This window comes from Manis javanica, chromosome 12, assembly GCF_040802235.1.
Source record: "Manis javanica isolate MJ-LG chromosome 12, MJ_LKY, whole genome shotgun sequence".
In the NCBI taxonomy this organism is placed as follows: Eukaryota; Metazoa; Chordata; class Mammalia; order Pholidota; family Manidae; genus Manis; species Manis javanica.
Genome location: NC_133167.1, coordinates 64735853 through 64758615, shown reverse-complemented (window position 1 = coordinate 64758615; position 22763 = coordinate 64735853). Strand labels below are relative to the sequence as shown.

The following is a 22763-nucleotide window of genomic DNA, read 5'->3' as shown; positions in this document are numbered from 1 at the left end:
CTTATGTCAACTGTTTTACAGTAAGCTCTCATCAGATCTTTAACCATTGTCATTTGTAAGTCTTTTGTCATTTATAGTATTATCCCTAAACTGGTAAAGAACTAGATTTCAGCAGAACAGGTATTAGTTACATAAGATTACATAAACTAAAGAAAATGATTTTGTGTCTTTTTGTTTCAAATGTTGCTGGTAAAGTGTTTTAACCTTGTTCTCTTAAACTGACAACAGTTTAGTAAATGACTATCTTTATGAGCAGAATTGAAACATCCTTCTCTCTACTTGATCCCTCCAGAGTTTAAAAACTTTCAGTGACTGTTTTTGTATTCCATGGCAGTATGTTTATTTGCACGAGTTCAATAAGAATCTGCTTTCCTTGTGAGAAGACTACTTAAGAACACTGGTTATACTACCAGGGCTTTGACTGGAATGTCGTACCTGAGAGACATGTGCATAGACTCAGATGTGAACAACTTTAAAGAACTAAGATTGACTTTATAAAGCCAACAAAGCCCCTTGGAAGAACTAGCCTGGTACCTTGCTTACAGAGTTCCCAGCAGCCTTACCAGGTGAGTAAAGAAGGTCACTTCCTGGCAGGTGCAGAGACCTCGAGAAGAGAAGAATTCATCCAAATCTACAGGTACTGCAGGCAAAGCCTGATGGCAAGTCTGGCTTGGCTGTCTGGCCTCAAGAGGCCTTTAAAAGTTCAATCTGAAATTCCTTACAAAAAGTTCCAGCAAAGCATATTTAAAAGAGCCTGTGTAATCAATTGCTCTTCTTGCTGCACCTGTGCAAATAATCAAGCCAGCTGTTAATTATTTTCTTAACCTAGTTACTTCTAGTAAAAATGAGAGTGATTTTAGAGAGAAGTATCGTTTCAATAATGTAGCCTCCTTCCAGAATAAAAAATCTAACTCCAGATGTTGCTACATAACCTAATAACACAATTTGTTTTATCTTGCCTAGAAGCCACAAAACTGCAAATAGTAATAAAAATGAAACCCAGAATAGAAGCGCCAGCCTTCTGAAGCCCTCTCAACTGACCAGTGATGGAGACCTAGCTGCACCCTTTACTGCACCCCCTTCTCAGCACGAAGCAGCCAGAGCGGTCATCGCCCCTTTTCCCTAGCAGCAGCTAGAGTCTCTATCTGTAGAAGAAAGAATGAGACCATACCCATAGCCTTCCCTGGTAAAAACAGGTATTTAATCCCTCCTCCCAAGGGATAGTAGGCTTGTAACACTGGAGTGACCCCATGTGTCTCTACTTCTGCCTTCAACTCCTCCCGTGATTTCTGTATCATAGTCCAGTTAGTACCCAGACTAATGTATCATGATGACTTATCATTCGTGGCAGAATTAGAACCTAAACTAAGGTATAAAAGAGAGCCAGTCTCACTCACTCTAGCTGTATTACTAAGAGTAGGAGTCGCAGCCGGAGTAGGACCAGGGGCAGCTGCAATTATACAAGGAAACCAACATTACAAAGGACTAAGAATAGCTATCGATGAAAATTTGAGAACTATAGAACAGTCTATTTCTAAACTTGAAAAGTCCCTAACCTCTCTCTCTGAAGTAGTGCTGCAAAATAGACGAGGGTTAGATTTACTATTTCTAAAAGAAAGTGGATTGTGTGCAGCTCTAAAAGAAGAGTGCTGCTTCTATGCAGACCATACTAGAGTAGTAAGAGACTCAATGTCTAAATTAAGAGAAAGATTAGATCAGCGAAAGCGAGAACGAGAAGCTAACCAGAGCCTGTTTGAATCCTGGTTTTCTAGATCCCCATGGCTTACAACTCTAATATCCACTTTGGCAGGACCCCTGCTTATTTTTATATTGCTCCTCACCTTAGGTCCCTGCATTTTAAATCGAGTAATAACCTTTATTAGAAAAAGAGTAAGTGCTGTGCAGGTGCTAATGCTGAGACAACAGTATCATACCCTCACACATCAAGAAGACACCAACATTCCATGATTAGAATGTTCAGAAAAAGAAGTGGGGAATGTAGGACCCCAACCTCCCTGAGAAATAAGTTAGCCTAAGAGTAGCCATCTTGAAGCCCAAAAAGCCATTCTGATATATGACTCAGAGGGAACAACTGAAACCAGGTAACTCCTCTGGAAAAACAAGTTAATCAATCATGACTGCTGGCAGCGCTAACCTTTCGGTTAGTTAAGCATAAAAGCTGACCCTACCTTGCTACATCCCCAGGACGTGGCACTAACCCAGAAATCGTAGGTTTGAAAAATTACTGCCTTTGTAGTATTGTTATCTTGCTATGTAGTATTGTTATCTTGTTACTACAACATAATCTGTAACCATGGTAATTCTCTAGGGCTGAATGCCTCAGAAAATCCTATATAACCACTTAGTTGTAAGTACTCAGGGTCCTCGTTGAGACCTGCTGCGACAGGCTGACTTGGACCCCAACTAGTTGGCTTCCGAATAAATTCCTCTTGCTTGTTGCATCAAGAAACGTCTTTGGTGAGTGATTTGGGGCAGCGCCTTCCTCAGGGGAATCCAACATATGTTTTAAAAAAAACATGGGGGATGAAAGGAAAGGAGCGACACATAGCAGCAATTAACCGGAGAGTTCCGCTTTATTAGGGAAAGGTGCTGGGTTATATAGGAAGGGGCATGAATTGATTGAGGTGTCACTTCTACGGGGCTAGTGGCTGTTAGCTAGGTGCTGGGATTGGGAGGAGAGCGAGAAGTGATTGGGCTTCAAGTGGCGCCGGCGGGAACCAAGGACCCCCGAAGAGAAGCCGGAAGTTTGCCATCTTACTGGTAGTGGTCCTTCAGGGGACTCTCCATATTTTTTAATGCAAATGATCTTAGAGCTTTTAATAGAATTTGCATAGCAGCTTATATCTACTATTAAAGAGTAAAACATTCTTGAAGCTTTCAGGGAAGACCTGTAGACTTAAGCACTTTCTCTGTTTTTTTGTATCTGGTCTTAGACACTTATGCTAAGTTCAAAAAAATTGCTTTTACCTCTAGTTAATTCTGATATTTTCCAGAGGGCCCCTGGAACATGTCAGAAAAATTTTTTCTCATTAGAGAAAGTATTTGACTAATTTAGCTTATTTATCTGATATATATATATATTTACCAAGAAAACACTGTCAAAGAAAATGATGCTAAACTTTGTTACCGAATGTTTTGTATTACAGAAATATCAGAATTTCCTTATGTCAACTGTCTTACAGTAAGCTCTCATCAGATCTTTAACCATTGTCATTTGTAAGTCTTTTGTCATTTATAGTATTATCCCTAAACTGGTAAAGAACTAGATTTCAGCAGAACAAGTATTAGTTACATAAGATTACATAAACTAAAGAAAATGATTTTGTGTCTTTTTATTTCAAATGTTGCTGATAAAGTGTTTTAACCTTGTTCTCTTAAACTGACAACAGTTTAGTGAAAGGAAAGGAGCGACACACAACAGCAATTCACCGGAGAGTTCCGCTTTATTAGGGAAAGGTACTGGGTTATATAGGATGGGGCATAGGGTGATTGTGGTGTTACTTCTATGGGGCTGGTGGCTGTTGGCTAGGTGCTGGGATTGGGAGGGGGCAAGAGGTGATTGGGCTTCAGGTGGTGCCGGCGGGAACCGAGGACCCTGAAAAGAAGCCGGAAGTTTGCCATCTTACTGGTGGGGACCCTTCATTTCCCCCTTTCTCCTCTATGGGTTTGTGGACGTTGCTTTCTCTCTGACTGCTTCCTGCTGAACAGGGGTGGAGAAGGGAGTGAGGGTTTGAGGATTGGGAGGAAAGGGTTGATAGGACTCCCCACAGTAAGGATGAGTAAATGTGGATTTCTTCAGGTTGGAAATCAATGAAGGTTCCCTGTAACCATAGGTTGAGGATCTGTTGATTCCAATGGTGCCAAGAGGATATGGGTGTCAGGAGCCAGGCATCTGCGGCCATTGTTTCCAGGAACAGTTTCCAGCGGAGAGAGGGGTCCATCTCAGCATGTGGTGAGGAGGTCACGTGAGGGTGAGGGGTCTTCCGTGGCCAGAAGCTGGTAGTTCCTGAGTAAAAGCTGGTTGAAAGCTTGATTAGAGATTTTTCCAACTTGGGATTTGATGAACTTTATTATACAGGGTAAGAAGAGACAGACGAGAAGAATGACTATTATGGGGCCTGCAATGGGCCAGAGCCAGGTGAGGAGGGGGTTTGTTGGTATTGAAGAGAATGGGTTGGAATTGGAAGCAGAGTGGAGGCTGGAGGCAAGGTCAGTGAGTTTGGTGATGTCAGTTTCTACAATGCCGAATTCGTTGATGTAATAGCAGCACTCTTCCTGGAGGAAGACGCAGGTGCCGCCCTTCTCGGCTGTAAGCAGATCTAGGGCCCGCCGGTTTTGAAGGGTGACTTTAGCTAGCGAAGTGACCTGTCTTTGGAGAGAGGCTAGGGAATCGGCAGTGGATGTCAGGGCTCCCTCAAGTTTGGCGTCGAGATCTCTAACTGCCCATAGAGAGTGACCCAAGGCTCCTCCCGAAAACCCCACCCCAATGGCTGAGGTGATTAAAGAGATACCGACCATGATGGGAAGGAAAGCAGCCCTTTTTGTGCGCAAGTGCAAGGGAGGTTGGAGCTCAAGGAATTCTGCCATGCTGTAAAGTGTAAGCTGTGGGATTAGGGTGACGAGAATGCAGGGTGTATCAGAGTTGAGAGGTAGTGAGTTGAAAAGGCTGCCATTACACCAAAAGAAGTGTCCCGGTTGCGTAAAATTCTTAGAGCCAGAGGTAGGGGTGTAGATAGAGAGGCAGTGAAGTGCACTGGAGGGGGGTGGAGTTGGGACTACACAGTGGTGGATGGTGAGATTATCTGGGTATTCTGGTTCCCATAGGGGTATGTCTGCCAGGGGACGGAGGGGTTGTCCTTCTGCATGGAAGGAGTAGTTGGAAATATTAAGGGGCACGGTGGCCAGCAGTGGGAGCTGTAGTGATGTGCACAAGAAACAATGGGCGGTGTTGAGGGTGTGGTTGAGAAAGATGGTGGTGTCTTGAATGAGCTGTAACCAAGAGTAGGAGGAATAAGAAGATGAAGTGGCGCCGCCAAGAGTTTGGATAATGACTTTTTCGGAATGTCTGATATCTGATGCAACTTGAAAGATCTAGGAGCGAGAGGGAACATACTCTCGAGAGATATGAAGGGTACCATGGGGGGTCGAGGACCCCTTGTAGTAAACTGAGGCTGTTACTCCAGCAGCCCATCGAGAGTCCCAGGGATCTGGGATTGATAAGGAGAATGAGCCGTTGGGATATTTCATGAAACAGTTGGAGGAGTAATACTGTGGGTACTGGAAGTCACCCATGTAGTGAATGGTGCAAGACCAGTAGGGGCATCCCCCGTAGGTGTCTTGCCATTGCCTGCAATAGGCTTGTCTTTGGTCATAGAGGAAGCAGAGGTGGGGAGAATAAAGGTAGCTGTAAATGAATACTTCAGTGGAGGGAGGAAAGTGGAGGTACAAAGGCTCAGAGCAGCCTTTCAGAGGGCAGTCTGATGTGGCAATGAGGGCAGTAACTTTTGTTTGATGCTGTGTGTAAGTCTGCTTGACTTTGAATCGCCATACAAAGGAGGGTGGGGCAGCAGGGAAGACAATAGGAATGAGGGAAAAAAGCGAGAGAGCAGTAAAGGAGGAAAAAGTCATGATTCAGGTATGGATGGCAAAGAGGGTGCACGGGAGATGCGGAGCTTCAAGGGATCAGAGGGATGAGGCGTGGTAGAGTAGACAGCGTCTTGGGCTGTATCCGAAGGAATCTGGTTTGTGACTGATGGGTCTTGGGTGTCCAGAGAAGGTGAGTCTTGGGTATTTGGTTTCAACCTGGAGATATGAATCCAAGGGGTGACAGAGTTATCAGGCAGTGAGAGCTTGGCGGCCGAGGGGGTGCAGAGAATAACTGGGTGTGGACCTTCCCATTTCGGGGTGAGAGAGAGCTGATCCTCTGGTGGCTTATAAAACACTAGTTGGCCGGGCTGTAAGACAGGAGGATTTTGGGAGGCGGATGGATCAGGAAGGAGCCAATCCTGATATTTCCACAATTCAGTGCGGAGCAGAGAGAGTAGTGGAAGGGCTATATTGGGAGGAATTGGTCCTTTGTGGGAAGGGAGCCCCGGGGGTAGAATCGGGCGGCCGTACATGATCTCAAAGGGCGACAAGAAGGAAGGTTTCTTTGAGAGGGCTCGAATGCGGAGTAGAGCTAAGGGAAGTAAGCGAACCCAGTCAAGGTGTAGTTCTAGAGATAGTTTGGTCAGGATGTCTTTTAGAGTCCTATTGGCTCTTTCTACTTTTCCTGAAGCTTGTGGTCGATAAGGACAATGTAAATGCCAGGGGAGCAAGAGCGACTTGGAGAGGTTCTGGATAATTTGGGCAGTGAACTCAGGGCCGTTATCCGATTGGAGGGAAGTGGGCATCCCGAACCTAGGAAAGATCTGGGTGAGGAGGATAGAGGCAACTACGGATGCTCATTTGTTAGTGGTGGGGAAAGCTTCGACCCATCCTGAAAATGTATCTACTAGCACGAGTAGGTATCTGGTACGTCGTACCGGGGGCATGTTAGTGAAGTCTATTTGCCAATCTGCAGCGGGGACATTACCCCTTGCTTGATGAGCCGGGAAGGGTCGGGCTTTGAGGGGGGTATTAGGGTTAGTGCGTTGGCAGATGATGCACTTGCAGGTGATTTGGTTAAGTAGGGTTTTGTCTTCAGGAGAGAGAGGATAAAAAGATTGTAAAAAATGGATTAAGGATTGGGGGCTGGGATGGAACAGGTCATGTAAGAGGCGGAAGAGAGACTCTTTGTCCTGAGAGCAGAGGGCGTCTTGTGATAAGGATAAAACTGCAAGGGCAGACGGATTGTTGTCTGGTGCGTTTTCTGATAGGGCAACTGACCGGGCTACTCTGTCGCCTTGTTGTTACCTCTTGCAATGGGGGAGTCATCTTTTTGATGTGATTTGCAGTGGACTATGCCTAGTCGGTGTGGGAGTTGTGAAGCCTCTAGAAGTTTAGTAATTAAGGCTGAATTAGTTATGGAATTCCCTTTTGTGGTGAGGAGGCCTCGTTCTTTCCATACTGCCACGTGGGACAAGAGAATGTGGAATACGTATTTGGAGTCAGTGTACAATGTGAGAGACGTGTCCCGGGCCAGAGTGCAAGCTCTGGTGGCTGCAATGAGTTCAGCCTGCTGATTGGTTGTACCAGGGGGTAGGGCTCGTGCTTCAATGACATCTTCGAGGGAGACTACTGCATATCCTGAGTAGTGGGTGCCCTCATGTTTAAAGGAGGACCCATCAGTAAACCAGATGAGGTCGGAGTGTGAGAGGGCTCCTTCAGAGATCGTGGAGTGGCACGGAAGGAAGTTGTGAAGGGCTTCCAGCCAATCATGCGAGGGAGTATGAGGAGAGTAGGGCAGAGGAAGAAGAGTGGCCGGATTCAGGGGCGGGCAGGGGAGGAAAGAAATGTTTGGATTTTGGAGGAAAGAGGACAGTAAGGTCAGGAGTCTGGAGGGAGGGAGAGTCTGTAAACTTTTGTAGGTTAAGAGATCTTTTAGGTGATGTGGGGACAGAATGGTAAGGGGCGCTCCGAATGTTAGTTTATTAGCTTCTTTCTGCAAGAGCTGTCCAGCGGCTAATGCCCGTAGGCAGGGGGCCCATCCCCGAACTGTGGGGTCTAATTGCTTGGAGAGATAAGCTACTGGGGCAAAGGATGGGCCATAATATTGGCCTAGGACTCCTAGAGCTTGACTGGACCTCTCATGAATGTATAATGAGAAGGGTTTTGACAAATCAGGGAGATGGAGAGCTGGAGCTTCTACAAGAGCTTGACGGAGCTTAATGAAGGAGTGTCGGGGTGAGGATGATAATGGTTCTTCAGGGGGGCCATTGCTGAGGTCGTATAGGGGTCTTGCCAACAGGGAGAAGTTAGGGATCCACGCTCTAAAATACCCAGCCAAGCCTAGAAAGGAAAGGATTTCTGTCTTGGTTTTGGGAATGGGCAGGTCAGAGAGGAGTCGTTTTCTGTCTAACGTAATGGACTTTCTTTGCTGAGACAGAAGGAATCCAAGGTAAGTGACAGAAGGGGAAGAGATTTGAGCTTTGACAGGGGATACTCGGTAACCTCTGGAAGCTAGAAGGTTAAGTAGAGACGCAGTGTCAAGTTGAGACTGTTCCCACGAGGGACTGCAGAGCAGAAGATCATCTACATATTGTAATAAAGTGGACTCGGGGTGATCATGGTGAAACTGTTTGAGGTCTTGAGCTAGGACTTGTCCAAAAATATGGGGACTATCTCGGAAGCCTTATGGTAAAACTGTCCAAGTAAGTTGTACAGAATGTCTGGTATATGGGTCCGTCCAGGTGAAGGCAAAAAAATCTTGGGAGGAGGGGTCTAGAGGGATAGAAAAAAATGCGTCCTTGAGATCTAGGACTGAGAAGTGGGATGCAGAAGCAGGGATCTGCGATAAAAGGGTGTATGGATTTGGAACTAAGGGATGGATAGGGACAACGGCTATGTTGATGAGGCGAAGGTCTTGGACAAGGCGGAAAGATCCGTTGTTTTTTTTAACAGCTAATATGGGGGTATTAAATGGGGAGTGAGTGGGTCTGAGGTAGTTTTTGTTTAAGAGATCTTGAATGATGGGTTGGAGGCTTATGAGGGCTGAAGTGGTTAGGGGGTATTGGGCCTGACAGATATACTGAGAGGGGTCACATAATTTGATAGAGGCAGGGGGACATAGGGCCATGGAGGGGCTTGTAATGTCCCAAACTTTGGGATTTACAGGGTGTATAAGGGCAGAACTGGAGCTTTCATTGGGTAGAGGGGGGTTGTCGGCTATGAGGGCCATCAGAAAGGGAGTACTGGGGGCTGTGGTATTGGATATAGTTATGGAAACGTGGAGGAGGGAAAGGATGTCCCGTCCTAGTAAAGGGATGGGACACTGGGGCATAACTAGGAAGGAGTGGGAGAAAGGTATGGGACTGTCTAGGATTGTGCATAAAAGGGGGGGGGTTTAATGGGAAAATCTGTTTGCCTCCTACCCTGACTATAGGAGTAATGGCTGGTGTGGTAGGGCCCCGGTATTCTCGCAAGACTGAGAAGGTGGCTCCTGTATCTAGGAGGAAGGAGATGGGGTGACCGCCTACTGTTAAAGTAACCCTGGGCTCCTGTTTGGTGATGGAAATGGTCGGGCGAGAAGCCCCCGGGCCCCGTCAATCTTCTTCTGCCAGCCCCACTACGGTGGGCTTAGGATGGGGGTTGTTCGTCCAGCCTCCCCTTCGGGTGGTTGGGCAATCAGACCCCCAGTGGCCCTTTTTGTGGCATCTGGGGCATGGGGTGGTAGGAGATCTGGGGGAGGGGCACGCCCTTGACCAATGTCCCTCTTTTCCGCACTTGAAACAAGCTCCTGGGGGGGGCTTGTCTGTAGAGGGGCGCCCAGGTTGTGGTTTTATCAGCTGGGCCAACATCTGGAAATTTGCCTGATCAGCTTTTTGTTTATGGCATTCTTTCTCCTCCTCCCGGTTATGGAAGACTTTAAAGGCCACTGTTAGGATCTCAGTCTGTGGGGTAGCAGGGCCCTGTTCTAACTTTTTGAGTTTAGCTTTAATGTCGGGGTAGCTTTGAGCTAGGAAGTATGTCATAAGGACCTGTCTTCCTTCAGGTGTTTCTGGGTCCAGGCTGGTATACTGTAATAGGGCTTGAGTGAGTCTAAGAACTCGGAGGGGGTTTCGTCTCTCTTTTGAATTATGTCTTGGAGCTTTTGAAAATTGACTACTTTACGAGCTGCCTTTTTTAGACCTGCTATTAAGCAGGAGGCAAAAATATCTCGAGAGTGGAGACCCACAGCGGTGTTATAATCCCAGTGTGTGTCTTGTTCGGGGACAGCAGTGGGACCAGGGGGACAGGTGGGGTCAGTCCTGTGGGTTTCGGTAGCATGCATTTGGGCAAGTCCCAAGCTCGTCTACGCTCCTCAGGGAGGAGAGTATTGGCCAGGAGCATGAAAATGTCATGATGCGTGAGGCTGTAAGACTGGAGGGTCCATTGAAACTCCCTGATGTAGGTCGTGGGATCAGTGGAAAAGGAACCTAGGCGTTTCTCTAGTTGGGCTAAATCTCCTAAGGAGAAAGGGACGTGAACGTGCAAGATGCCTTCGGATCCTGCTACTTCCCGGAGCGAGGCGATAATTTTGGGAGGCCCTCGGGACCGAGTCTGAGGGGGACTGAAGGGTTCTGGCTCAGTCTGTGCAGGGGAAACAGGTGATGGGGGCAAAGCCACGATAATTTTGGGAGGCTCTCCGGACCGAATCTGAGGGGGCAAAGACAGACGAGGCTCTTGGAACTTAGTTAAAGGGGGGCTGAAAGGCTCAGGCTCGATTTGCGGGAGGGGGGAAGGTGAGGGGGATGGAGGAGGAGGTGGTGAGGTGCAGGAGGAGATGGTGGAGGAGGGGAAAGGGAGAGGATGGGAGGCTTCTGCGGGGGTGGAGGCGGCGGCGGCAATAGGGGAAGGGGGAAGGGCTGTTGTAGGAGAAGAAGGGGAAGGGAGAGGATGGGAAGCTTCTGCTGCGGGGAAAGAGGCAGTGGTGGCGGCGGTAGAGGAAGGGGGAGGGGCTGTTGTAGGAGAAGAAGGGGAAGGGAGAGGACGGGAAGCTTCTGCTGCGGGAAAAGAGGCAGTGGTGGCGGCGGTAGAGGAAGGGGGAGGGGCTGTTGTAGGAGAAGAAGGGGAAGCGAGAGGACGGGAGGCTTCTGCCATGGGGAAAGAGGCGGCAGCGGGGGCGGAGGGTGGAGGGGTTGTAGGAGGGGAAGGGGCTGAAGGCTCGTCGGCTGGGTCAAAGGTAATTGAAGAGGGACTGGGAGTGTGTGGAGGGGAGGGAGACAGCTTGCAGGCTAGGAGAACTTGGGGCGGGGAGCAGGTGGTGCAGAGGCTGGGATTTTGAGCTAGGAGGCGAAAAGCTTCGATATAGGGAATCTCCTTCCATTTTTTCAGGCGCTGGCAGTAGTTAAAGAGATTGCGAGTGATGTTAGGATCAAGAGTTCCCCCTGCGGGCCATTGGTTGTTATTGTCTAGGGGTTATGTCGGCCAATCTTGGGAGCAATATTTACGGAGAAGTTTTGGTTTTATATCAGGCGTCAGGGAGAGGGTAGCCAGATGCTTAAGCAGGCATTCAAGAGGTGAACTTTCAGGGAGGGATGAGGAGGTTCCCATGGCTAAAGGACAGAGAAAGAGACAAACAGGGGAAGACAAAGGGAGATCCTCGGACTGGAGGCAGACCACAAGGAGACAAAGGGCATCCCCGATGATCCTTGGTGGTCTGCGGAAACTCGTATACGAGTCGGAATTTCTTGGGAAGTGTGGGTCGTCACCCAGACTTCCCTAAGAAGGCAGAGTGCCGGAGTCACGAGGTACCTAGCGCTAGGCGTTTTCGGCAGACCGAACAGGTTTCGGCGGACGGAACAGAAGGAGGAGGGGGCGGGAAAGGGAGCGTTCTCATCCGCAAAGGAGTCACCTCATTTATGGCTGTTGGAGGCGGGGGGTGGGCTGAGAGTCTGCTGCAGCTGTGAAGGCCTGAGGTGGGGGTTTATGACTGTCGGGGGAGGGGCCTGAGGGGCCGCCACAGCCATGAAGGCCTGAGGCGGGGAGCGTTCCCTCCTCGTCCCCGAGCGTCAGGGCCTTGCCGGACGATCACGGTCAATGGCACTGCGATAGCTCAGGGAAGAGTGGCCCACCCCGGGAAAATTTTGCTTAAAAAGTTTCAGCTGAGGCGGGGGTTTATGGCTTTTGGAGGAGGGGCCTGAGGGTCCGCCGCAGCCGTGAAGGCCTGAGGCGGGGAGCGTTCCCTCCTCGTCCCTGAGCGTCAGGGCCTTGCTGGATGATCACGGTCAATGGCACTGCGATAGCTCAGGGAAGAGTGGCCCACCCCGGGGGGGGGGGAACTTACCTAAAGGCCAGAGAGGAGTGGTGAGTGTGATGAGCCAGCGCCGGAAAAAGAGGACGAGGGCAAGCTGCTGCTGGTGTTGGGGGAAGACGGGGCCCAGTTGGGGTGTCCCGTCTCCCTGGTTTCGGCACCAATGAAAGGAAAGGAGCGACACACAACAGCAATTCACCGGAGAGTTCCGCTTTATTAGGGAAAGGTACTGGGTTATATAGGATGGGGCATAGGGTGATTGTGGTGTTACTTCTATGGGGCTGGTGGCTGTTGGCTAGGTGCTGGGATTGGGAGGGGGGCGAGAGGTGATTGGGCTTCAGGTGGCGCCGGCGGGAACCGAGGACCCTGAAAAGAAGCCGGAAGTTTGCCATCTTACTGGTGGGGACCCTTCATTTAGTAAATGACTTATCTTTATGAGCAGAATTGAAACATCCTTCTCTCTACCTAATCCCTCCAGAGTTTAAAACTTTCAGTGACTGTTTTTGTATTCCATGGCAGTATGTTTATTTGCACGAGTTCAATAAGAATCTGCTTTCCTTGTGATAAGACTACTTAAGAACACTGGTTATACTGCCAGGGCTTTGACTGGAATGTCATACCTGAGAGACATGTGCATGGACTCAGATGTGAACAACTTTAAAGAACTAAGATTGACTTTATAAAGCCAACAAAGCCCCTTGGAAGAACTGGCCTGGTACCTTGCTTACAGAGTTCCCAGCAGCCTTACCAGGTGAGTAAAGAAAGTCACTTCCTGGCAGGTGCAGAGACCTCGAGAAGAGAAGAATTCATCCAAATCTACAAGTACTGCAGGCAAAGCCTGATGGCAAGTCTAGCTTGGCTGTCTGGCCTCAAGAGGCCTTTAAAAGTTCAATCTGAAATTCCTTACAAAAAGTTCTAGCAAAGCATATTTAAAAGAACCTGTGTAATCAATTGCTCTTCTTGCTGCACTTGTGCAAATGATCAAGCCTGCTGTTAATTATTTTCTTAACCTGGTTATTTCTAATAAAAATGAGGGTGATTTTAGAGAAAAGTATTGTTTCAATAACGGCAGCCTCCTTCCAGAATAGAAAATCCAACTCCAGATGTTGCTACATAACCTAATAACACAATTTGTTTTATCTTGCCTAGAAGCCACAAAACTGCAAATAGTAATAGAAATGAAACCCAGAATAGAAGCGCCAGCCTTCTGAAGCCCTCTCAACTGACCAGTGATGGAGACCTAGCTGCACCCTTTACTGCGTCCCCTTCTCAGCACGAAGCAGCCAGAGCGGTCATCGCCCCTTTTCCCTAGCAGCAGCTAGAGTCCCTATCTGTAGAAGAGAGAATGAGACAAAGACCAAGACTCACTTTATCCTCTGTAAGTAGGCAAAGAACCTGCATTGAGAGAGTTCCTAAAACTTACACCTCCCTCTGCAACAGGACAGAAGTAATCAGCACCACCCCAGCTTATTCTAACAAGTAGTAAGCCCGCCAAACCGGAGTCACTCCATGTGTTACCTTTATCAAAGAACGCATTAGCACCATGCAAATCATAGTGTTGAGACAGAACTATCAGAGTGTTAACCAAACAGATGACCCCTAATTTCATGATTGAAATAGATACAAGAAGAAGAGCGAAATGTAAGAATAGAAATAAGTTAGCATAAGCATAGCTATCTTAAAGGCCTAGAAGCCATTTTCTGAGTATGTGACTTAAAAAGAAAAACTAGAACTAGGTAAGGCCTTGAAAAACAAGTTAATCATGAGCACTGGGTGGTGGGCAGCTGTGATCCTTGCTCAGTTAATCTTACATACCAAGCTTATCGTGCAGAACCTCCCTAACCATTGAGGAGTAGTCTTATCCTGCCCTTGCTTAACCCCAGGATGTATGTCTTGCAGGAATAATGTATAGTTGTGGGAAATTACTATGAGTTAAGTGCTTTGAAAATGCTATATAAACCCTTGGCTCTGAGTGCTCGGGGTCCTTGTTGAGACCCGCTGCGATGGGCTGACTTGGACCCCAGCTAGCTGGCTGAATAAAGACTTTGCTTGAATTTACATCTCTATGCCTGTGTAGTTTGTTCTCTGGAGAAGCCTCGGAAGCCCGGACCCTAACATTATATTTCTCCAAAAAATTTTAACTCAGCATTATGTTTGTGAATTTCATCAATGTCAGTGCATGCATATCTGGTTTGTTTTCATCACCATATAGTTTACTATTTCATTGTTACATTTACACCACAATATTTGTTATCCATTCTTTTTTGATAGTCTTTGAGTTGATTTCCAAATTGTTGCATTTATAGACCATGCTGCTATAAACATTTTTGAATGTGCTTTATTGTGCATAGATGTGAACATTTCCCTAGAATATATTTTTAGAAGTGGGCTTTGGGGCCATCAACTATGTACATCATAAACTTCGACAGATACAACAAGTTGCTCTCTAAAATAATTGTTTTAAATTTACACCAAGATAGTCTTTTAGCATATTATCCTACAAAGTTATACTATGAGAGAGATGGAGGTTATCATGAGAGTCTTCTTAGCTCCTACCTGAAAAAATGAAACTTCTTGACATGTAGCCAGGAATCCATTTTCTCCAAAGACTAATGGCTGCACAGAGCTTAGCCTCTGGAGGGGACAGAGAATAAAAAGCTAGAGGGAGAGTAAAGGAACAGAGACCTGATAGGGATACTAAATAAGTGTTCTGCAGTAAGTGTGTAGTAGACTGTATCTGCAGTTCTATACAGACACGGTGTTGCATAAAAGAGCAGTTACATTTGTTTAGGTGCCACTGTCTCCATGCAGAGTGTGGGTAAAATTGCAGTATTTCCGGAATCTCTCACCTAGCCTTAGTGCATCTCCCTATCAATAAGTGTTTCTAAGGGATGGAGAGAGGTAGCCATCTCCATATCAATAGGTAATTACAAGGGAGAGTGAGAGTATATCTGGACCTGAGAGTGTGTTGGGTTCCTTTTTCTGCAGCCCAGTCGTGAGATACATGGGTGAGCAGAAGTGCATGACTGCTTATAAACAATAAACGAGTATCTCCCACTTTAATTCTCCCTTTGACTGATTTCAGTTTCAAAGTGTTTTGACCCAGGATTTTCCCCGTGGAGTTACATCTGGCAGTAGTTGGCAGGACCTCTGAATGCGAAATCTGTCTTCATGGGTGCACCCTTGGAGGGGCTGCCCCTAGAGATGGTGCACAGATACTCAGAATGGCCACTGTGGATAGTGGAGAAGCCCAAGTGACTGCAGCAGTAGAGGGTGCAGCTTCACCCAGGAGCCCCCTATCTGTGGGGCTTCCAATTGGGAGCCCCTAAAGGGGAATTGTCTAGGATAAAGCACCTCCTAGATGCATGGGGCCTTCCCCAGAATTCAGGAAGGGTGGAGACACTAGAAGCTGTGGAATTAGCTCTCTGTGAGATAGAAGACAGCTTAGAGGCCCTGAGTGACCATGTAGCACCTAGGATTGTGGGATGTCTGTTTCTTGAGGTAGTTGAAAGGGTTATTGAGGAGAGAGAGAGGGTTATTGAGGAGAAAGAGAGGACTATCAAGGAGAGAGAGAGAGAGACTTTGTCAGGAGACACACTTCCACATCGCTTGGATGCCCTTAAGAAAGAGAGATGGTTATTAAGAAGACAGGTTGTGCTCCAGGAAGATATGTTAGCAGAGAGGGAGGAGGCAGCAGGAGAAGCTGCAATGCAGGAGGCCATAGGGGTGAGTGGGAAGAGCAGTGCCCTCAGCCCCAAAGATGGTAGAGGACATGTCAGGAGAGGATGAGAGGGTGAGGCTGAGGGCCAATCTGTCACTGAGGATACTGCCCAAGGCACCAGCCTCTCCTGTATTAAAGGCTCACCTGGTTGTAATTAAGAAAATGAAAACACAACTACCATGGGCTCCTTGGGAGGAGCAGCCTCTTCCCCAGGTTGTGGAGCGCTCCATGCTCCACCCCTATACCCAGGATGAGCTGGTGGAAATGAGTGTCTGGTTTCAGCTAAAGGCATTGGAACCTCTGCCTACATGGCTTTTCAGTCTCTGGGATATAGGGGTGCAAAATGTTGTTATGTCGAATTCTGAAATGGGTAGACTGGCTTTCCTGATGACTCACCCTTCCCTCTGGCAGCGTTTGCAATGTGCCCATCACATCTCAGGGAATCAAGTGCTTCTGAATTGACTGACAGCAAACATGAGGGCAGTTTGACCTAAACAGGGTGATTTACCATACTTACCAACTAGCTGGAAAACATGCAGAGCTGCAGCAGGTGTTAGGGGAGTTGGGCATGAAAAATGTCATCTATAATATGGACTCCTGAGAGCCCTGATGAGGCATTTCTCTCTGTAGGAATGAGAAATCTGGATCTCCATACAGCTCCCCCATCTCTCTTTGGTTCCCTAGTGACTATTCTTGCCCCCCACATAGGACAACCCATAAGTGAGGCTACTCGTACTTTAGCAGATCTGGGGGAGGTTGAAACAATAAGAGCACAGAAGGAAGTACAGGCTACAACTGAAAGGAGAGGTGCAGAGAGCACCATGAAGGTCTCAAGGACCCAGATGTGGGTTGATTTGATAAAGGCTGGAGTAGTGAAAGAAAAAGTTGATGGACAGCCCAACAGGATCTTGTTAGAACTGTGGCACCAATTAAAGCCAGAGCAACAGTTCCAGCTGCTGAGGCCCAGGAAATGGAAGCCAGAGGCAAAGCCCCATGCCCAGCCTGTCTCCCTGAAAGACTTCCTGGGGGACAGTATTCAGGCTCCACCTAGGCCCTCACTCCCACAGGAGGATGATGGGGCATCATGGTTTGACTGATGGGGGTGTTCAAGGTCCCCATCTTGGGGGACATTGTGAGGACCACAGGACACATCTAGGATTAGCAATTCAGTGGTCCCCTGTGAATGTACAATGTATCCTGGCACTGGTGGACACAGGAGCTGAATATTCTCTGACTTATGGTAACCCTGAGTGTTTTCCTGAGACCCTTGTTGTGATAGATGACTATGGGGCTAAGGCAATTAGAGTGAATAAAGCCCAAATCCCATTAGGAATAGGGAGTTTACCCCCAAAGGACTATACTGTGTACATTTCTCCCATCCCTGAACATATTTTGGGGGTAGACATCCTGCAGGGTCTGTGGTTAAAGACCACTGCAGTTGAGTTCAGACTGAGGGTACGTGTGGTAAGGATGTTGTGCCCAAAGTTGTGAATCCCAGAAGACCACCAAAGAGCCAACATCCATGCAAAAGCAAAGAGCCTTTATTCGAGCTAGCTTGAGCTCAATCTCTCATCTGCACCAACGCAGTGGCAAGATGGCAGAGAAAGAGTGCGAGTTTCAAAAGTACAAAGGTTTTATTGGGGATCTAGGGGCAGTTGGTGGGGTGAGAGGTGTGGCATTGGCTGATTGGCTGGGTCTAGGGGTAGTTGGTGGGCTTCTTGCTGACTGGTGAGGAGAGAGCCGAAGCTCTGATTGGCTGAGGTAGTATCCTTGAAATGGCAGCACTTATGCTAAGGAAGGTTCTAAAAATAAAATTAACTTCTGGGGGAAAAACTAAGTCCCCTTCAAAGACAGTTCTGATGGGATATGCTAAGCACTCGCCTGTAGCTCTTCCTGTACCTTGGCAGGTGACAAATACTAAGCAGTTTTATACTAAGTGACAGGTGACAATTTATACTAAGCAGTATAAATTGCTTGGGGGGCACAAGGAAATTGGAGAAACTCTATAGTTGGGGAAGGTGGGCATCATAATGGCCACTCATAGTCCTTTTAATTCCCTAGAGTGGCCAGTGAAAAAGCCAGATGGCTCATGGTGTATGACCATGGATTACAGGGAATTGAAGTAAGTTCCTTTTGCATTCTGCTGTCCCCTCTATAGCAGCCTTATGGACACCCTCAGTCATAAACATAGGGACGTATTATTATGTTGTGGACCTTGCTAATATTTTCTTTCCTATTGACATAGAACAGGGAAGTCAGAAACAGTTTGCCTTCACATGGGAAGGTGGCAGTGAACATTCACGGTCCTTCCACAGGGATACCTCCACAGTCCCACCATCTGTCATGGACTTGTAGCCCAGGAATTGGCCACATGGAAGAAATCGCAAATGGTGTGGCTGTATCACTACATTGATGATATCATGCTCATGTCTGAACCTCTTGCAGATTAAGAAGGGGCAGTTCCTAGACTGCTACAACATCTGCGGGAGAAAGGATAGGCTGTGGAAAGCACCAAGGTTCAGGGACCTGGTTTGTCAGTAAAGATCTTGGGGGTTGTCTGGTCAGGTAGGACTAAAGTTGTTCCAGAAGCAGTCACAGACAAGGTCCAGGCTTTCCCTAACCCTACAACTGCGGCAGTCTTATAAGAGTTTTTGGGTCTTTGGGGCCACTGGAGAGTGTTTATGCCACACTTGGCACAAATTCTGAAGCCCTTATACAGGTTGGTACGAAAGGGCAGCAGGTGGGACTGGGATGAAATGTGCAGCTGCTTTTACTGCTGCCAAGCGGGCAGTCAAGGCCATATGGGCCTTGAGTGTAATGGACTCATAAAGGCCCTGTGAGCTAGATGTTCATGTAACCAAAGATGATTGTGGATGGGGCCTTTGGCAGCAGCTAGAAGAGACACAGCAACTTATTGGATTCTAGTCACAGCTATGGAAAGGAGCAGAGGTCTAGTGTACCTTGATAGAGAAGCATCCGGCTGCTGTGTACCATGCCTTGTTGGCTATGGAGCTCATCACTGGAACAGCTCCAACCATGGTAATAACAACTTATTCCATTGCAGGGTGAGTGTGAGACTGGACCCAAAGGCCATGGAGTGGTATGGCACAGACACCTAAGCTGGCCAAATGGGGTGCATACTTACAGCAGCACAGCACCCTGTCTACTCACCCCTTAAGTGGAGAACTCCAATGCTTACTGGGGCCAGTGACATATACCAGTGGAAAGCAGGAAGAACTTGCTTTTGAACCATTGGTAGCTGAGAGTCATTATTAGGGGAGAAAAGCACCTATACCTGAAGATGCTTGGTATACAGATGGTGGGCAGCCCCTGAAGTGGTGGGCTGTGGCTTTTCATTCCAAGACTGAGACCATATGGATGGAGGATGGAGAGGAGAAGAGCAGCTAATGGACTAAGTTGTGGACAGTATGGCTCCTGATCACCCAGAAGCCCTCCCCTAGAGTTGTCTGCACTGACAGCTGGGCTGTCTATTGGGGCTTGACCCTGTGGCTCCTGACATGGTACCATGTTAAGTGGATGGTTGGTCACTGGTCCTTTTGGGGGCAAGAATTGTGGCAAGACGTATGGGCCTCTGACCAGAATAAGACTCTTACTGTATATCATGTGACAGGCCATTTGCCTTTGGCATCCCCAGGGAATGATGAAGCAGACATATTGGCCCAAGTGTGTTGGCTACAAGGAAAGCCTGCCTCTGATGTGGCCCCATGGTTACATTAGTGTTTGTTGCACATAGGGCAAAAGACAATGTGGTCTGTAGCATGTCACTGGGGCTTGTCATTGACCTTTGAAGAAGTCAGCAGAGTACGGAGGGAGTGCCTTTTGTGCTCTAAGAGGGACTTACACTGAGTCCCACAGCAACATGGGACAAGAGTAAAGGGGTCGATACCCCTTGTCAGGTAGCAGATAAACTATATTGGGCCTCTGCCCTTATCAGAAGAATACTGGTATGCCATGACTTGGTGGTCATGTCTACTGGACTGTTAATTGCTTTTCCTGAACATTGTGCAGATCAGCACATGTGCAGAACATTGTGCAAACCACCAAGAGGGGCCTAGAGCAACTCTTTGCAACCTATGGCTGGTCATAGGTGACTGAGAGCAATCAAAGCACCCACTTTACAGGACATGTGTTACATGAATGGATGCAGCAATTAGGAATAAAGTGGAAGTTTCATGTACTATATAACCCTACTGGGGCAGGCATGATAAAGAGGTACAACAATTTGTTGAACTCTGGTCTGAAGTCAGACACCAACAGTCTACAGGGTTGGTGAGTTCACCCACGGACAGTGCTGTGGCATTTGAATGAGAAGCCCTGAAAGGAGCCTTGAGCCCTGTGGATATGCTAACACACACTGCTGCCTCTCCTATACAACTGTATGTGCAAACCAAAGAGGAGTTACTGAAGTCAGAATATGGCCAGCCAAGCAACATCCTGCTACCAACTCCAACTGTATTAAATCCTGCATACACTGTTAGTGGACGTGGCCCTGGAGATTTCAACACAGGGACAAGTGATGGCTGGCCCTTCTGGCACCTTGGGGACAAGGCCTGGAAGCTGACCTCATGTATATTCCTGGAGTAACAGCAGAGTGACCCCCAAAGATCACAGTAGTGTACCCAAAATGTCCAGGAGGTAAGAGCATCTTATGGGGAAGTTTTATGTTTATGGCCAGTGCATGTACCTCCCATAGCCCTATATATTGACCTATCTGTAACTCCCACAGGGAGGGGAGTGAAAGTCTGGTATACTAGGCCAGGATGAGATCCCATTCCTGCCACTGTCCTATCACAGGACCACTCTCTGAATGTATCCTACCTGATGGACAATATTTGCCTATGCTGGTGTCATTAAAACATGTATCTTATTGCCCTTAAGGTTATTTTCTTTTACAGTCCCTATGGCCTGGACCCACCCCATCTGCATGTGCTGTGTGATGATTACTCTGAACTCCCTGTCTGTTCAGCTACTGACTGTGGGATGGGTGAGCTATGGACTTAATCTGCAAAGGACTTTGAATTCAGCTGAATCCTCTGGTTTGAGGATTATATTGTTATTGTTATTAGTCTATTTACAGTGCTCCAGTTTTCTTGCACAGGGGCCATTGTGGAAGATGGGGAGTGTGTAGATTATGAGGTGAGCTTTCTGGAGGGGTGGGGTCCATGTAAAATTGCAATATTTCTAGAATCTCTCGCCCAGCCTTAGTGCATCTCCATATCAATAGGTGTTTCCAAGGGTGGAAAGAAGTAGTCTATCTCCATATCAATAGGTAATTATAAGGGCAAGCAAGGGCATATCTGAACTGGAGAGGTTGGGTGGGGTCCCCTTCTTCTACAGCTGGGATGCAAGAGACATGGCCGAGCAGTAGTGGAAGACTGCTTGTACTCAATAAATAGGTTTCTCCCACTTTATTTCTCTTTTGACTGATTTCCGTTTCAAAGGTATTTTGCCCCAGGATTTGCCCCACAGAGTTACACGAGTTTGGTCTTCTTATTCCCAGTGCCAAGCTCCATACCAGTTTATTGGCAGGCACGTAATAAAACAGTTTGCTGAATGGATGAGAGAGAGTACCCTGACACATGTGATTTGTTCCGTTAAATATCTATATTCTCAGTGACTTGATCAAAACAAGAATTAAGTTTTTAATTATGTCTGGCACAAAGTTGATACTAGATAAATGTTTGAAGGAATAAAAGAGAACTGATTAATCTGAATTTAAACCACCAGAGCATAGTTCTCTTTTTTCTTCTCATTGGCTTGATGCAATGTCTGGAGTGAATCTGTAAATGAATTTTTCTTTCCAAATAAATACATTTGATTTGTTTGGGGGCTGTCAAGAAGTCCTGAGATCACTTAAACAGGCTATTTCACCATTATCATTTTAAATTTTCAAGAAAAATGAGGGAAAATAAAAGATGGCCTCAACACAAGGAAAAGTTCCCTGAAATTAAGTGAGTAAAATTATTGTGCAAAACATATACTAATAGCTTGGATTAATACTTAGTCTATAGGCACAGACCTGATCATCTACATTTGCCCTCTTACAGCACTAAATTATGTTTTCTACCTTTATTTTGCATCTACCTACCACTTCAGAATTTTATTTAAAAAATAATAATAATAATAATAATAAGGGAGAAATGTGGGATTCACATATAAATCACGTATAAAAATCAAATGAATAATCATATCGGACTTGATTGTTTATAGTTCATGATGCGTGATCAAAACTGAAAGTTTCTGTGATATGACTGCCCTTGCACTGTTCACCATGTAAGAACTTGTTCACTATGTAGGAATTTGTTCACCATGTAAGAACTTGTTCGTTAAGCTTCAGAAGATTGGAGACTGTTGAGAATTAGGCTTGGGGTTGATTAATGATTGTGCATTGAGTCCCCTATACAGAATTTTATTGTTGTTAACCATTTGATCAATAAATATGAGCGATGCCCTCTCAAAAAAAACCAAAAAACATATACTAATAGTAAATGGCTGTAGCAGAGGCAACAGGCTTCTGCACTATATGGCATTTTGTTCTTTTATAATCACATTTTTTGTTTTAAATTAACGTATGTTGCTTTTGTTGCTATATGTCAGGCAGATCTGAGCAAGGTATATCGTGTATAATGCCCACAACTATAGGAAATAGGTGATATTTTATCACTGGCCCACTTTAACATGAGGACAGAGCAGTTGAGTAACTTGTCCAAGGTCACACAGTCTGTGAACTGGGATATTGCTATTTGAACACAGTCTGATTCCAGACTCCAAGCTTTAAACACTCTACTGTATTGTCTTCTTAACTCTAAGATTTTATGAATCCTTGATTTTTAAAAACTTTAATAATTGTTATTTTTTTCAGAATTATTACATGATGTAACGAAATAAAATAATCTTTTTGAAAAGTATAATCTGATAAAACAAAAGCCAAAATACTTCATATGAATGGAGAAGCTGAGTAAGGGCTGAATACAAACGCCGTCAGTACCTACTGAAAAATAAGTACTTATCCAAACACTCTCCTTCCAGTTCCGGGCCCAATACTCCAACCCGATGTCCTCGCAGTGAGGGCGGGACTCCGCGCCGTAGAGCCGCCGTCCGCGCGCATGCTCACAGCGCGGGCTGGCG

At 46.7% G+C, this 22763-nt stretch overlaps 1 long non-coding RNA gene across 1 annotated transcript; it reads left to right on the top strand.

The window, feature by feature from the left end:
• The first annotated feature begins 572 nt into the window (after positions 1-572).
• On the top strand, positions 573-14656 carry LOC140845073 (uncharacterized). Its single transcript, XR_012123712.1, has 3 exons — positions 573-3973; positions 4100-4159; positions 13043-14656. It is a non-coding gene; the product is annotated as an uncharacterized lncRNA (long non-coding RNA).
• Positions 14657-22763: the final 8107 nt, after the last annotated feature.